We start from the raw sequence: 16,732 nt of genomic DNA on the forward strand, positions 1-16,732 counted from the left end.
ACCCTCTGCATAATCCACAAGGCTTTCTGGGGCCAGAGGTGCACTATCTACAATACTCTCTAAATACTCTCCCTCTACAGTCCTCCACACGCCCTCCAACTCTCTGCGGGTGAGCCGCTTTCACAAACAGATTTGGGGTAGATCCTTATCCTCTGCTGGTGCCTCCCTCTGGCAATGCCTCCATGCCGCTCTCCGTCCTGAGCCGGAGCCCCTTCAGTTCCAGAAACTCCTCAAGACCTTCCTCTTCTCTTCCTCATTCTCCCACCCTCTCCCCTGCCAACCTCTGTTCTTTTTCTCTCCATCCTCCTTCTCCTCCCTAACTCTGTTCAGTTTTTGCTTACTTGTTGTCTGGTTCACCTCCTTACAGGTCCCAGGCTCCCCCCCCCCCCCCGACGGTCTTTGCACTTGCCTCGGGTCAGCTGCACGATGTTCAGCATTACTGCACTTTCAGCTCACGCGCCATGAGCGGGGCAATCCTGTCTGCACTTAAACCAGGGCCCTGCTGGACTGGACTTGCTTGTCCCTCCTCCCCCCCCCCTTCCTCGCACTGCCGTCTGTATGCATGCATGACATGTCCCCCCATTTTTTTTGAATTCCCAAAGCATGGTCGCAACTGTAATAACTCATGTACTTGCACTGGGAGAAATGCCGTTGGGCCCAATATGCTAGTTCTTCTGTAAGATCATTCAGAAACTTCAAGGCCTAAGAATGATTACTGTATTACCTTGTTCCCTTCCCGCCTTGAAGCGCTTTGAAGCGCTCCACCTTTGTATACGCGTTGTATACATTTACAATTACACTGCTAATAGTCCCTACAAGGGGTTCTGTTTAGACTTTAGTGTGTTGCTCGTAACATATAAAGGGTGATCAGGAGGTCACTCATGAACTACTCTATGTATTACAAATGTATTTATTGAAACAAGCGTTCTACTGAGGTTTTGTTGTTAATGCAGCAATCTAATAGTACATACACATATGCGTTTGCTGCAGCATGCACCATAGAAGTAGAGTGTTCTTAATATTGTATGTTTGGCCAGTAGAATAAAAAAATCTGTCTATCGGAATCTTGACTGATGTTAAACTCTGAATCAACAGCTAACCATACAAGAATTGCTACACGCATCTCTGTATAAAATGTATATGTAGAGCATCGATGAATACAAATCCGAGGTACATACAGGGAAACTAGTAAGGAGGAAACCAATACTATGCCGGTCAAGTGGCACAGCGAGTAGAGCGCTCACTTTGACATCCGTGCAGAGCCTGCTAACGCAGGTTCGAATCCCGGCAGGGCCAAACTCAGCCTTTCATCCTTCCGAGGTTGATAAATGAGCACCACACACCGTGGGTAATAATAGCAGCGCTCAGATACCAGGGTTCGTAGCACTAAATAAATGTGAAATTATTATTATTACCAGAAAGTGACAATAAGATTACAGTTCAGCGTCCTGCATACAAATAGTATTTTGTCTGGGTTCTGCTTCTTGCTCCATGTTTGTGCACCATGAGCTCCGGCCAAACCCTAAGGAAAGTACCTTCAGAATCTAGCACAAAGTTAAGGTCTACATATACCGCACCTTTAGAGTATGTGTCTTCTAATGTAGTATGAACACACAGTCCTATGCTTAAATTTATGATGTCATCTTTGATGTCCTGGGTGTTCGTCGTTTTAGCAGTGCATGGCGGTGGCGCAAGTTATGGTTGCATAGCTTACCTTAACTGGTGAAATTCTTTCATTTAAAAAATGTTTTATAGTTTATTTTTATCTTGCATCCATAACGTACCTTTAACAGTGTTTTCTTTTAATGATATGCTGCACTATAGTTAAGGTGTGTGGTTAGTTCCATAGGAAACCTGAAAATGTAATTGCTAAGAACTATTGACTTGCATGATGAATATGGCTGATAATGTGTAAACAAAAATGTTGTCACACTGCCCTCCACCCCAACAGCCCCCCAGGCTGGAAATGTTGGGAAAGGTTTTCAGCCTACTTCATTTATTCTCCCAAGTCTGAATTACTGGAAATCGCAGGACTGATTTGGACCAGGTATGATACAAGTTGGGCACGAAGCATTCACTCGCTTTCTGGGGAGGGTTGTGGGGTTATTCTGCCCAGTAGTAAAAATATTTGAAAGAGAAGGGGGTGCCCCTTCACCCAAACATAGAGCTATATATGTGTCCCAGAGAGAATTTTCAGAAATGAAAAAGCTGCCATTTTCCTTAAATTATATTGCTAATTTGACTTCCTGGGTGAATTTGGATAATTTTCAAAACCTATTAGTTTTATAGAGGTTTCCCGCTTTCAAAACTGCAGATTTTGGGAACAGTATATTATAAAATGAGAACTAAACACCAGTGTTCAGCCCACTCATTTTCCCGTTGAGAAAAAGCGTGGTTTTTAAACAGCCGTAGCATGAAAACTGCTGGGCATATTTTGATCAAATAAGAAACCATTTGGGCACAAAGCGTTGACTTGACTTTCCTGAGTGGCATGGGTTAAATCCATCCAGTAGTTTTTTAAATATTTGACAGAGAATGGGGTTCCCCGCTCCGTGAAACCTTTATCGTTCTTGGTGCTTTGCAGCATAGAGGCATTTCAGAAATGAAAATCCGACATTTTATTTTTCTTTCGCTGCAATATTACTGGGAGAAGCCGCAAATGAAAACTCAAATGCTATTTGATAATCTTATACACCTGCAGTCATCATATCTCCTAGCCAGGGGTTAATGGGTCTTTGTGTCTGTCATGGCTAGTGGGCCAAAAGAAACCTATTGATGCAACATGTACAGTGGCCACGTTCGAAGGCCATGGCTAGTGGCTCGAAGAAACCATAGTATGACGAAACTCTTGAAATTCAGTGAAAACTTTTGTTGGAAGAGTTAAGGTGATCAGATTGAACGCCACAAAAACCCTGAAATTCAGCACTCTAATTTCGAGAAAGTCGACCATAACTATGCACTCCCTGTTGTGTAGCATATGACCGCAATATCACTGATGGCATCATGCATGAAATCACTGTCACTGGTTTGGTTTAATTACATTTTGAAATATGACAACTTTTTAAAAATGGTATTTTTGACTTTTTCATCAGTCTTTGACCTTTTACACGAAGGTTCACAAAATCGTTCCCAACCAACAAGCCTCGATAAACTTGCTGAGATCCATTTAATTCCTCCTTCTCTGTCAGGGATATATATCATCTTTTTTGTTGATGCATTCAAAAACGTTGTCCAAATGGGTAACCAAGGCAATTACAACTGTCGTCCTTTCCCCTTGCATACAGACCTTCCACCAGTCATTGCTATTGCGTGTTTTAAAGAACTCTCCCAATATCACTGTTCTCTGTGCGGTTAGCGCATCGCAGGATAATACTAGATGTTGTAGGGTTTCTTTTTCATTTGTGACCCTACATAACCTGCAGTCCGTGTTTATTAGGCAGTCAAGACTTCCAGGGTAGGATGTAGGTTTAGGTAGTCTGATAAATTTGGATCTGATCAGGGGTCTAGGACAATTTTGTCAAGTAGTTTGATAAAACGTTGTAGGGCCTGTCGGTGATAATTTCCTGGTGGTTTAGTTCCACCCTGTTTGCTTTTTCTAGAGTCCGAATTCAATCCTGTCTCCAAAGTTTGATCTTTATTGAATTTGGGTTTGATTACAACTGGTCCTCGGTCATATTCCGGTAACTTAGGTCTTCCGTTACATTCTGTTCTCCAGTCTTGTAGGTCTTTATCCCGTCCTCTTGTCATACCCTCCTTTAATGCTCCGAAGCCCCGTACTGGATTAACCAGGATACAATTACAAGAGGTTCAGCTTCTTCCAGGTCTAGTTCTTGCCCTGTTACTGATGCTGGCATACAGATTTTCAACAGCTTTTTCCAGAATAGGCCTTCTAGTATGTCCCATGTTTTCTCAGGGATATCAGTAAAAGCTTAATCCCGAAAAGTCATAATCGGGGCGACCTTCATTTTTTAGAATGCCAAGAGTAGGGGTAACTGAACATTTACTATATTTCCTTTCGATCAATCGCCTTGATTAGCCAGTGTCTGCATTTTAGATCTCAACATGTTTACTTGATTTACTTCTCTTAGAGAAGTATTTGTGCAGATCCCCAGATATAGGAATGCAGACACTTCAGGTAGCCCAACGTTCTTAGTGTGCCATGTTTCTTTGCCCGGCTTCCTTACCCTTGCTGATTGAAGTGTCAAATCCTTGATTTACTTACATTAACTTTCAAACCATTTGTTTGTATGTACTCGTTCAGGGCTTTTAGTTGTTGCTGTAAGCCCACTGGGGTTTGGTCTATTAGTACCAAGTCGTCGGCGTACATCAAATGGTCTATGATGTTGCAGCGATATTTCGGGGAAAGCACCTAATTCTTTCAGTGCCACTGTTAGGTCAGACACAAAAAGATTGAACAGAGAGGATGCCAAGGGGCAACCCAGTTTTAGGCCTCTGGTTGTTGAGATTGGGCGAGACAGGGTGCCCCTTTGGTCCATCTTTATCTGAAATACAAGTGTAGGTCCTTGATTGCTTCCAGTACGTCCCAAGGACAGCCCCAATTGGCCAGCTTGGTGCAGAGCATGTTCCTGTTGATCGAATTGAATGCCTGGGATAGGTCAATGAAGGCGAGATATGTTTTCTTTTTACAGAGAATGGATCGCTTTTTCAGTAGGTTAAGCAAGAACACATTCAATGATGTGTTCATGCCTCTCACGAAACCTGACTGCCATTTGTCCATTTGCCTTGAGGTTGGGGTGCACGCATCTAAAGCCTTCCAGATCAACGGAGCAAATGTCTTCCCCATCACGTCCAGCAGGGCGATAGGCCAGTAGTTGCTGGGGTTTGTCTTGTCTGCCTTCTTAAAGATGGGGACGACTATAGATCTTTTCCAGGAAGACGGCACTGCTTCAGTCTTTTTTTCCGTTCGAATAAGATCTCGATAAATTTTGCCCAGAGTTCTGGTTCTTCTTTCCGAATGGCGTTCGTCAGGCCATGAGTCCCTGGAGCTCTCGAGCTGCTGGCTTTTTTAACAGCGTTACAAATGTCTTCAGCCTTAGTTTTAAAGGTCCACTCTACTCCGCTGCTAGAGCTCGTTGCGGACAGTTGATCTTCTTGCGCATTGAAGACCTTCTTGGAGTGTAATATCCATGCCTCTTCCTCTACCGCAATAGTTTGCAAGGCACCAGTTACATGGTTAATTGAGTTTAGAAGTTTCCAGACTTCCCCCCCTGTTTGTTTTTTGCAGATTTTTAGCACCATTTGATTCAGCATCTTCTTGGATCATCGGGTATTTATGGGCATTTACCAAATTTTTGTATGCTAATTTCCTTGCTTTGATCAGCTGATGTTACAGCGTTTCCTGCTCTGATCCTAATTATGTCCAATCTCATTTTTTTCCTCTCTTCGACAAAGACCCATTGAAACAAATGCTTATGCTGGAAATCAATCTTTGTGAACCCTTCCTTTTTTCCACAAAGTCCTTCAGTAGCTTTGGGTATTCTATTCTCAAGTCTTTTATCACTGTTCATATTTTGTGGTAGGTCCTCCACTTCTTTCATTAGTTTCTTGATGCTTACTGCATCTATTTTTAGGCAGTTCCCCCTCCCTCCCATGATTAATTACCGCTGGGCCGGTATAGCGATCTCTGGAGGGTGGGAGGGATTGGGATCTACAATATAGGATAACTTGATTATGTTGTGGCCACTCTGGGATGTCAAGGTTACTTTGAGGGAGGACACCTAAGGAAGTAGATTTCGAGACACAAAAAAGTAATCTAGAGTCTCCCTGTTTGCATGTATGGCAGGCTAGCGTGTCTCCCCTGGTTTGCCTGTTCAGATGTAAGTCGCGGGGCCCCATTTCTCCACAACCTTCCTTTACCAGTTCAATGGTCTTATGGCCCAGATCATCATGGCCTGCCACCTGATGGTCTTCCCATGCATCCGTGTTGAAATCGCCACATATGACAATTAGTGGGTCTGGTAGGGAGACCCATTAAGGTATCTAGCAGTGACATGATCTCCTTAATGAATGTAAGGTTATCTATCCCCGCGTGTTCCAGTAGACGTTAAATAATATCAACCAATCAGGTATGTCGGACCTTATCCCTGAGCTTTTAATCAGTCACTTGTGTGAGCTGGTTTGGGTTCCAAATTTCTGAGACATATCGATTTGTGTTTATCAGCGTTAGAGTCCCAATGCTGGTCTTCCTTTTTAGGGTTCTGTAGGGTAATACATCCATCTAGGACCGGTGGTGTTCTCAACCAGGTTTCCTGGAGGCAAATTAGCTCATAGTCGTCCCATCTAAGTTCTTCTTTGTCAAACAGATGGGCGAATCCCCTGGTGTTCCAGCATCCGATTGCCCACCCCGTTAATGTGGGGCAAATGCGTTGCTAGACTTTCCCTTTTTTTTTACCACTAATGCATCTGCCATCCATCCCCTTGTTGACCTCGTCTCCTCTTGGGGTCTTATTTGAGTGGGTGGTGACTCTCCTTTCCGATGCGGCAGAGTTATCCACAAAGATACATAGCAGGGCCATCACGTTATCTTCTCTGTCGGCTCCTTTCATCTTTGGCACTTGTTTTCGGAGCCATGTCTCAGTTAACGTTGTTTGCGACACCACTCTTCCAAATGGAATATGGTTGTTTTTTCTTGTGCCCGAGGATGTCCTTTGCCCCCCCCCCTCTCTTTTCTGCTGGTGTCACTATCTCCAAGAGGGAATAACCCATAATGGAACGGAGATGTGTGAAGCCTCCTCTTTTTATTACTACATCTTCCAGGTAAATCACGACTTCCTAAGCGGTCCTCGCTCGGGAAGACCACTCTGGCGATGTCGTCCGTTGTTTATCAGTCTTGATTTTGGAATCCGATGTAACATTTTCAGGACGTTTGCTCTGTTTAAAGTCAGGCCGTTGTTTATCCTGGCGGTCCGTTCAAGAACCATACTTGGGACCCAATTGTCAAGTTTCCTGGATCGGTTTCCCCAGGGGCTCTCTAATGGTACTGATTCCTTCACGGTGGTTGTCGATCCTAATTACGGATAGGGGAGAGGAGTTTTGGACCACTGTTCGTGGGGGATTAGGATTATCCCTCTTGCTTATGTCTGCCTGGTCTAGTTTCACTGAAGTTTTGTTCTGGCTCGGGTGTGAGCACTTCTGGGCCAGGGTTCTAGACTCGTCCCTATCCATGGAACTTGGACTCAAGGAGGGCAAAATCGCAGCCAGGGCTAGGTGCTTCTGTTCCAGAGTTCAAAAGCCGTCCAAACGGGCTACTGCGTCTTTTTTTTATTTTTTATCTGTGGCCCTGTGCTGTTCAGGCCATCTCCAGCGGTTTCATCTGTTGTACACAGAGGCGTGTTTGAGAGATCCTTCCTTTCTGATTCAAAAGAGTATGTGGAGTAGTCCAATCTGTGTTCCATGAGCTCCTTCTCACCTGGTGAGGCGTTTACATGTTTGTAGGCAGGGGATTTTTGGACTTCTGATGTCTTCCCTTTTTTCTTCCAGGGATTTCCGCTTCGAAAAGTAGTTCGATTCTTTCTGGGAGATGGGGAGTAGCTGGGGATGGTTAACTTCCTGAAGACTTGGTGGGCATCATTAGACTAGTCCTTGGCCTGTTTTGTGTGGCCCTCATGACTTTCAGATCTCTTGTCTGTCAAACAGTTTGGATTTTCTTTTGGGGCCTTTTTGTGGCTCTTAAATTTAACCATGGTAGTAGGTAATCTGTGGCAGGGATGGAAGGGCAGCTGGGGGTGCCCATCCGGTCCAAAGGTTGTCGGCCTACTTGGCCGTAGTATTGGGATACTCTGCCTCTTCAATTCAGGCTTTCATCTTTGCTCCGGAGGACTTTGGACTCGCCCACAGTAGCGTCCTGCTCCACTTCCTTGCTCATAGCCATCGGTTCACCTTCCGGTTGGTTAGTTTAGTGTGTTATTTCTGGGTCCTCCGTCTCCTTTTCAATAACTGTGGGAATTTCCTGTCCCTCGCCTATTTGGTGCGTTCTGAGGTCGCTGCGGGCCCACTGGAGTCTGGTCGATCTGATGAAGTGCCTGTGCTTTGGTTTCCTTTTTTTTTTGGACTGTACGTCTTAACCCTTCAATAATCTGATCTAAGATCAGGAGTAGCATGTACGTTGTCTCTTCTTTATGCGTCTCCAATTTGCTTTGGACAGCTGTAATAAATCCTTCCACAAATATTTCGGAATGTAGCGCGGCCATAACGGTTTTCTGGTCCTTAACGTGGTCGTCAATTGCCTCATACGATTTCTTAAATGGTGCCAATACCAATGCTAGTGCAGCCATAGTACTGGCTTTAATTGGTGTATCCACGTTAGCCTTAAGTTGCTTACACTTCCTTTTCTCTTTCCCTTCTTTTGGTGTTGGTGTTGGTGCGGGTTAGCATCAGTTCCTCCAGTGCCCGGGTTGAGGTTGAGTCGGTATTTCTGGCCGGTAGTAGTGGCTCGATATCACGAGATCCTCATCTGATGATTATGAAGATAACTCAAGTCTGCGCCTCTTTCTGCCTTTTATCCCCCTTTTAGTTTTTAAGTAGGGGGTGAACTCCAGGTTTCCCCGTCTGCATTATTCGTTTTTCTTTCTGGTTTACTACCCTGTAAGTGCGAAGATGTACTTTGACTGCCCGTTTGATCAGGGCAAGTCGGTACCACTCAAGAGTTTCCCCTACAGGCATGCTTCCTTCAAGTTCTGAAGTGTCGAGCATGCTCGTCAATTCACTTTGCCCTCTCAGGTCTTCAAGGGCGTTTGGGACGTGGCTTTTAAGCGTGGGGTTTCTTTTTTGCATGTTTAATCCAAGGCTACTGCTAGTAGCCATGCCACTTCTTTCCAGCAGGTTCCAGCTTGCAAGTAGCTTGGAATCTTCAACTTCCCCAAGGCCCTACTCGATGGTTCCAGGCTCTTGTCAGGCATTTCCCTGCTTTTGAACCAGCGTTCCTATAGTCGAATCGTGTTGAGTTTGTGATGTTAGATATTCCTCGACCTGGTGGCTTCCATTGGGAGGGCCCCTTGCCAAGAGGTGTTTTTAAAAATAAAAAAAAAAGTGGGTACTCTCTCAGTTGAGGTTGAGGGTAATACGTCTCCTATTGTCCCCACTAGGGGCTCCCTTCCCATTGCGGAAAGTGATTGTGACTCCAATACTTGTGGCCTTGGCCCACCTTTGATCCTGAGGCCAACAAGTCTGGATGACACATCTGTTCTGGGACCGCAGGGGTGGGGGGCTTCGTACCTAGGATTTCCGGAATATGTGATTCTACGTCTCGTTTTGGGGTCTCTGCCACTATCCTAGTAAGGACCAGGTCCAGTTGTCTGTTAGCTGTAATGGTTGCCTGGGTTCTGCTAACCCGCCACCGTGATTCATTTACTCCCTGCCTGGTGTCCCTTGGATCAGTCTTTAGTGGCATAGCCAGCCTTAAGGCTTCTGCCGTTGATTTCTGGGCCTGTTTGCTGTGGGGACGGGCCATATTTTTCCAAATCTGAGGCAGTGGAGGCAGTTACAAGTATTTTTAGCATTGAATCGGGAGGCGCCGCAAAATCGAAGTCGCTGCATGTATTATGTTGTGTGTCTCCAAGGGGCTTGCACAAGTTTGACCTTAGAGACACATCGTTATGCGTTATAGAAGTGCTACTTTACTAGTCTGTTGGCACCATTTTACTCGGCTCCAACAAAGGGTTCTTCTCTGCGAATGCCATCCACTTAGGATAGACCTCGAAGAAAGGTCTGTCTTTTCCATTGGTGGGGCAAGTCGCCCAATGCGTGTGTAAAGACGCCGGAGGGGGGTGGTCTGTACTCCTGCTCTCTATATGGTAGAGGAGAGGCACAGAGGACCCCTGCCAAGATTCTCTATGATTGGTATCGTAGTCGAGCAATCGAGGCCTAGCTTCTTGGGAGGTGATGCAGGCTGGTTCTTAAGTACAGTGTAGTCCCCAAGCACCCACAAAGGAATGTCCGCACACTGTATTGGTTAAGACAGTCTTTATATAATTAATATCCAAGGTCATGTACACTATCACAATAACTCACTTTGTGCTCCGTAAATCGACAATGGTAAATAGTTCTAAAGTGGTACCACAAACGTTATCAGATCTCATTAAAGTGCACACGGTCAGAATGACACACAGATCAAATAAAGGGAAACCAGCAGTAGAGAGAGGAAGGAAAGCAAGATGGTTGAACAATTGGCAGACTACTGGTCCCGCTACCTAGACACAGCTCTTTGTGGAGATTCCCCCCCCCCCCAACCTGGGCAACCTGTAGAAGAAAGATACAAGCCCAGTCCATATATTGTTCTCAACAGCCTTCCCAATAGTTCTGCAACCCCAAAGTATCTGGTGTTGTAGCTTTCCTCGTCGGGGTATCGACGACCCTTCTTGAGTGCCCTCCCTTTAAGGCGGGAGTCACGGGTCGTCGAACGTCCGGAGAACAGGTCGAGCTACGATGGTGAAGTGGCTGCTTCGTTCCTAGTGGTGCTCGTTGACGGGGGAAGCGTAAACGTCCTGCAAGGAAGAGGCGTGCGGGGCACCTCGGTGTCGTTAGTTCTGGACCGCAAAGGGTTTGAAGAACTGTGGCCCAGCAAGGGCGTCGAATCGTCAGCGTCTGTGGTCTTTGGGTGGCGGGAAACCCACTGGTGGATGCTCCTCGGCGCGTCGACGGTCAGGCCTTCTCCAGCAGGATACAGCGGCGACGATGCAGACGAGAGCGTCCTTGGATCAAATGAAGTTCTTAGGCAAAACGGGAGCACAGCGGTCGTCGACAGTGGCGGACAACAGTCTGGGCGTTTCTCCTTGGCGTTCCGCTGCAGTCCCTGTATCGGGTCGGCAGCCTGTCGAAGGTCTGTCTACCAGGGAGCTTTGGCCAGGATCAGCTGGTGCACGATGGTCCCTCGTAGCTCGGGAAGAGGGCGCCTTACCAGGTCCTCTCTGGGTCAGTCCTTGGAGGAACAGCAGCTTTCAGATTGTGAAGGAGAGCAACAGCAATTCTTCTCGTCCAGCGAGGCTTCAAGGTCAAGCTTCAGTTACTCGTCGTAGTGGACTTCAGCTTCTGAACACGATTCCTAGCAGTGAGAGGTCCCCAGATATACTGCTGATCTCCCATTCATTCCGCTGGGTCACACTCAAGCATCCAATCACAACTAATGGCATTCATGCAGGCAGGCAGCCAATCGGGCACACGGTGCATTCAGGCTATTCACTTCTCTCCAGACACTCACAACAGGTTATGTGTATTGGGACAAGTACTGAGCCATTCAACACTCCATACTGCATTCATACCGGTTTCGGGCAGGGCTGTCTCAGTCATTGTGTCAAACACCAGATACTAGACACCCACAACATAGAAGGCGTATTCGTCACACACTCCATTCACCCAGGTCCCACCCACAGGCGTACCCACAACATACGGTCATTGAGAAGGCTCCAGCCAGTCTGGTCGGCACTTCCCCACACTACCATATATGGAACTTCCACCCAAGAGCCAGTCAGGGGGAAGGGACAGAGTCCGGGCTTCCCGGGACTTCAGGAAGATCAAGGTAACAGGCGATGGAAGGCAAGAGGCCACAGGGGCCATCTTGTCTCCATCAGGAATCTACCGATTCCAATGACGGGGGCCTGGGCAAAATGGACGATGCTCAGGGCACAAGTCATTTCAGCACAGAGCTGCCACCAGCCTGTACCCTGCTCTGTGGGTCACACACATACACTAGGGGCACAGGTTTTTACCCACACCCATGGGTGCCCTAAGGGTATCCCATGGATCTGTTCACCAAACCAAAAGAGAGCTGCACCGCCAGGAGCCCCACATGAACTCCTGCCCGGAAAACATGACAGAGCGCACGATAAAAATCAGTAAAGGACAAGGATACGGAGGCCCTGTCCCTCCGATGCATTTCCAGCATCACAGCGTGCCAGATGGGGTGGGAGGGGGAAAGGGGTGGGGTGGGAGCCCAGCCGGCAATTGGAAGGGTGACAGCAGTAGGGGCGGCAAACCAGCAAAGCAGTAACTGCAGGGAACTAACTGCTCTCGCTCTGCTATTGCTTTGCTCTCGCTCGCAGTATTTTTAAAGGCTCCTCCTCTTTTCCTGCAAAGGCAGACCAGCATTGGTCCACACGGCACGGCTCTGCAGGTAACTGCTCACACTCCGCGAAGTGAGGCAGTGTTTTTAAAGGCTCCTCCTCTTTTCCTCCAACAGCAAAGGCAGACCATCCTTAGTTCTCTTTTTAACTTATATGCACATTTGTATTCTGCCCTTGTTTCTTTAAATGTAACGCGCAGTATGCAATTGTATATACAGACATTATTACAAAGAAGAAAGTTTTCAAGCATTTATGTACTTTAGAAGGTACTCTGTTATATTGAAATAAAAATTCATGATTTTCAAAAGGGACTAACATTGCTATGTCTATAATTATTTACTTTAGATTTTCTTTTCTATACATGCAATCGTATAATCAGAATGCACACGGGCACGTAATCTTTTTTCTATGTTTTTTTTAATAAACGCATTTTCTAAATTAGTTTTTATGTAATGTTATTGCAGGAATGACATTGTGAACAGTGACTATTTTCATAACGTACTAGGTTTGTATTTGTATTTTACTACAACATATAATTATGCTTTAAATAGTTTGACCAGAATCGGGTACTTTCCCAGCAGTATTGTAATTGTTTACTAATACATGAAATTCAAACCATTTGTATAATGTTACTTATTTTTTATTTGAAGTTGATAAGTACTAGTCGTATTAAGTGTAATAGAATAACATATGTATTAAGAGATCAACACAAATAGTTACTTATTTAACCAGTCACATTTGATGTAATTATGTATCTCTGTGATTTCATGTATGATGTAATTGGTGATGTTTTCATTGTGGTCATATGCTCCGCAACAGGGGCGCACATGGTTATGGTGAACAGGCTCGAAATGCGATTGCTGAATTTCAGGGGTTTTGTCGCATTAAATCTGATCACTTCGTCACCAAGGTTTTTTTTTCCCTGAACATATATTCATATACACACCTAATGTATTTCCATCTGTGAATTCAAATATTCCTGTTTTGTTAATAATTATGTGAAGATATTCTTCGGAGAGAACATGTTTAACTATCTTTACTTGCCCGTTGGGACCGCTTTCACTGCACTGTCTGCACCTCTTGCTTTGTGGGAAAGTTACTGTGCAGTAACTTCCCACAAAGCAAGCAGCACACACAAAGACTGCAAGATGGGCAAGGGGATGAGGCGGGGCAATAAAAGGGACTGGGGCAACAATGGGCACTAAGAAGGGAAAGGGACGGGAAACGCAAATAATAGGGCCAGGAAAATGGGCTAAACTGAACTGGGGGTGCAGGTAAAGGGGCCAAACGGGGCTGAGTGGCAAGACAAGGGGCCAAAAGACTGGGGACAAGTAAAGGGGTTAAAATGTGCTGGGGGCAAGGGAAGGGGGTATAGGGACAATCCTGATGTGTTAGGGAGGGGGCAGGGAAAAGGGGGTGGTGGCACTTTGGAGTGCGCCTGTGTTTTTTTGGAGGGAAGTTAGGATACGGAAAAGATGGGGCAGGGACAGCTGCAGTATTTTTGGAAGGGTCGGGGCATGGGAGCAAACTCCGAATGAGCACAGAGAGGTGTTGGGCAGTAGACTGCCTAACACCTCTTTGTGTACACACTTCGCAGCCGCTGTACCGGTCGTGCCTGGAAGTATTCTTGTCCTGTCTCAGCCAATCAATGTGTTTGTGGGGTTTCTTTTCTTCTTCTTTTTCTTCTTCTCCCGGGCTGGATGATGGCGCCAGTGTCAGTGGCGCTTGTGGCATGAGCTCAAGGTTGTAAGTCTGCCACAAGGCTTGCTTGGGAAAGGGCTAGTGCCAGACATACGAGGTTAGTTAGTTCATTACAAGAGCTCTGTGTGGTGTGCGCATGTCAGTCGTGTTGAAGCTGCCACTGTAAGATTGTGTCGCTGTTGCTGGTGCAGGAGGGTGTGGCAGCGGCATTCCGGTCACGTATGGTGTATACAACGGGCACACTCTAAGGAGGGCGGGGGGTCCATTGTGCATGCATCATTACATTTGAATGTGTACTATGTGTGTCCTAATTATTACTAAAGGGTATTGTATACATGTTTGTAAGGCACCAATTGCCTGGGGAGCAATAAGTAGCTCCAGGAAGCTGTTGGTTCCAAACTAACCAGACTCTCCTAGGCTAAAAGCAGGAGCTAAACAGCTCTTGTAGGTTTTCAACCCTGTGGCGGGCTGTATGCAGCTCTCTGGTCATGACGCCACAGATCGCCATCTGATTCTTTGGTTGTGAAGGCGCCCATTCCCAAACACGATGTTCACTTGACCAAATAATGGACACACCCCAGTAGGGAATGAGACCAGGAGATAGATTGCAAGTTGAACAAAGTTTATATGAGATCAATTGTGCACGCAGAGAACTCTACTGCCCGGAGAGTGCTCTGCCAAACATTACATGGGCAGCACCTTATAAGGCACAAGTGCGTCACTGATGACGCCTAGCTATAGGTACATAATTCTGCAATACAATTGGTAAGTTACATTACAGATTTATAGGGGCTGACCATGTTGGATTGGCGGTTGCTTGGGTGTCACTCCCTCAGCACGTGGGTCAGCTGGGCTCCTCTCCGCGGAGTAAAGGTCATGCCAGAAGAGATACTACTTCCCTCACTATCTAATCTAGAACAACAGACTTTGGGGGCATGAGACAAATGACCATCATAAACATTGACTCAAATAGGGGTACATTTAAAGTTCACTAACAAGTGATATATGTACATTGTGCCCGCTGTACTTTGGCATCTATAAACCCGGTACCCCGACCCAGGTGCCCAGCTTGGAGGTCCTTGATCTACCTGATGCCTCATGAAACTGTAGTTTTAGGGAGAATGAGTGGCTCGAATTTAGGGCTAGGGTGGGTGTTCTTCACTTGGTCACTGGAAAGGTTAGATGTGCATCTGTATCAAGAGTGTAGGTGCCTGGGTCCAGTGTATTATGGCCGGGTGGGGTGGGGGTCAGAGAGCACAGGCAGGTTAGTGGAGATGGATGTTCCCAAGGGAGGGAGCCTACTCCGGTCTCACACAGCGCAGTGAGATCACTTGTCGGGGATGATACTAATGCTTGCAACAATGAATAGCTGGACTTCCGTGAGAACAGGTGTTGTGCGGAGAGGGCAGGAGATGGTGGGGGCCTGGGCTGGCGTTGAGGCGCTGGGCAGAGGGAGAGGCCGGCTTTTAGAGATCATTTTTTGGGCCTCGTACAAGGTATAAATTGGTTTTCAAGAATGGATTAGCAGAGTTTGCTAATTAAAATGTTCTTGATTAGCAAACACTCATTTGATTAGCAATGTTGCACTAATCATTTGAATTTCACCAATTTGTACTCCAGACGTAAAATGAGAAACAATGTAGCATTTTGTATAATTCCTCTAGACCTGAATGTGGAGTAACTTAGTTTCCCTACTCGACCTAGGAGAAATTCACTCTACCCATGGCAACGGATGACAAAAAATGTAAACAGGCTTTCTGTAAAATGGTGCATGTCAAAACAAACACACTTTGTTTGGCCCACTGCTGCTACCCAGCAGCCAGCCATGCCCAGCAAAACTGTTATTTGACATTTACTGTAAACAAAGCAAATGTTAAATGTTTCAAGCATCCACTGCAAATGGTACTCTCCCTTCATAAAATCTACTAGAATATGCAAGTATGCGAGTAAACTTTGTAAACCCTCGATGAGTGTCTGTAAAATGTAAAAGGTTAGCTGCATAAAAGGACACACATAAATAGATATGATAAAAACGCTCTGAAAACAGTTTAGCCAGCTCTTTATCATGGGTGTGAATATATATATATATATATATATATCAATTATAATCCTAGAACAAAGCTAGCTCTGGAGGCTAACAAGTGCATGGTATTGCAGTAGACATGTACATGTACAGACCTGATGGCACCTTTAATCACTATTTTGAGTAAACATCTAGTTTGCTTTGTTTAAATTTTTTTTTAATTTTTTTTAAAGTATTCGTTATTTTTGAGAAAAGAAAGTAAGATACTAAGCAGAGTGGATGGCGCAGCAGGTAGATAACTGGTCAAATTAGGTGGAGTATTTTAGTTTGTGGCCATCTCACTTTCAGGGTGGCTGGTAAAAAGCCACGGAGTGATGAGATAGAATGTTAAGGAGTACCACATCAACTCATGGGTTGAGCACCAGTTGAACAGATGAATGCAACCAGCAGGTCAGAGAACTAGGTTTTCCATCAAAAGCATTTGGGTGTATGATCATGTACATTTTCAAAAGTTTAATTTGTCAAAATGAAATATATTGGACACTAAAATATTTAGATATGCTAACCTAAACTTTAATGTAAAGCATGATGGCAATGCATTGTTACAGTAGCCATACTGTAGTTATACATTATGTATCAACTAGCTTAATAAAATTACCTTCCTGATTACTTATGGCAATTATTTGATAAGGAAAAGGAATTTCATCCCAGCACTCAGACCCGTGCCTTTGGCACTTAACAGTGGAGGAGATGATTACTGCTGCAACCTCTCTCCATTAGTCTCTTTGAACTTGCAGTGATCAGAGAAAGAGGGTGTAGAGAGCCCTGAGGACAGGAGTGGACTAAAGGGTGAGCTGTGCTTAAATAGCTAGCTTTGCTACACAATTGTCGACTTTAATTAGTAAACCTACAGACTGCATAGCAAATTGCT

The sequence above is a fragment of the Ambystoma mexicanum genome, chromosome 3p (assembly GCF_040938575.1).
Source record: "Ambystoma mexicanum isolate Mex_15411 chromosome 3p, UKY_AmexF1_1, whole genome shotgun sequence".
Lineage (NCBI taxonomy): Eukaryota > Metazoa > Chordata > Amphibia > Caudata > Ambystomatidae > Ambystoma > Ambystoma mexicanum.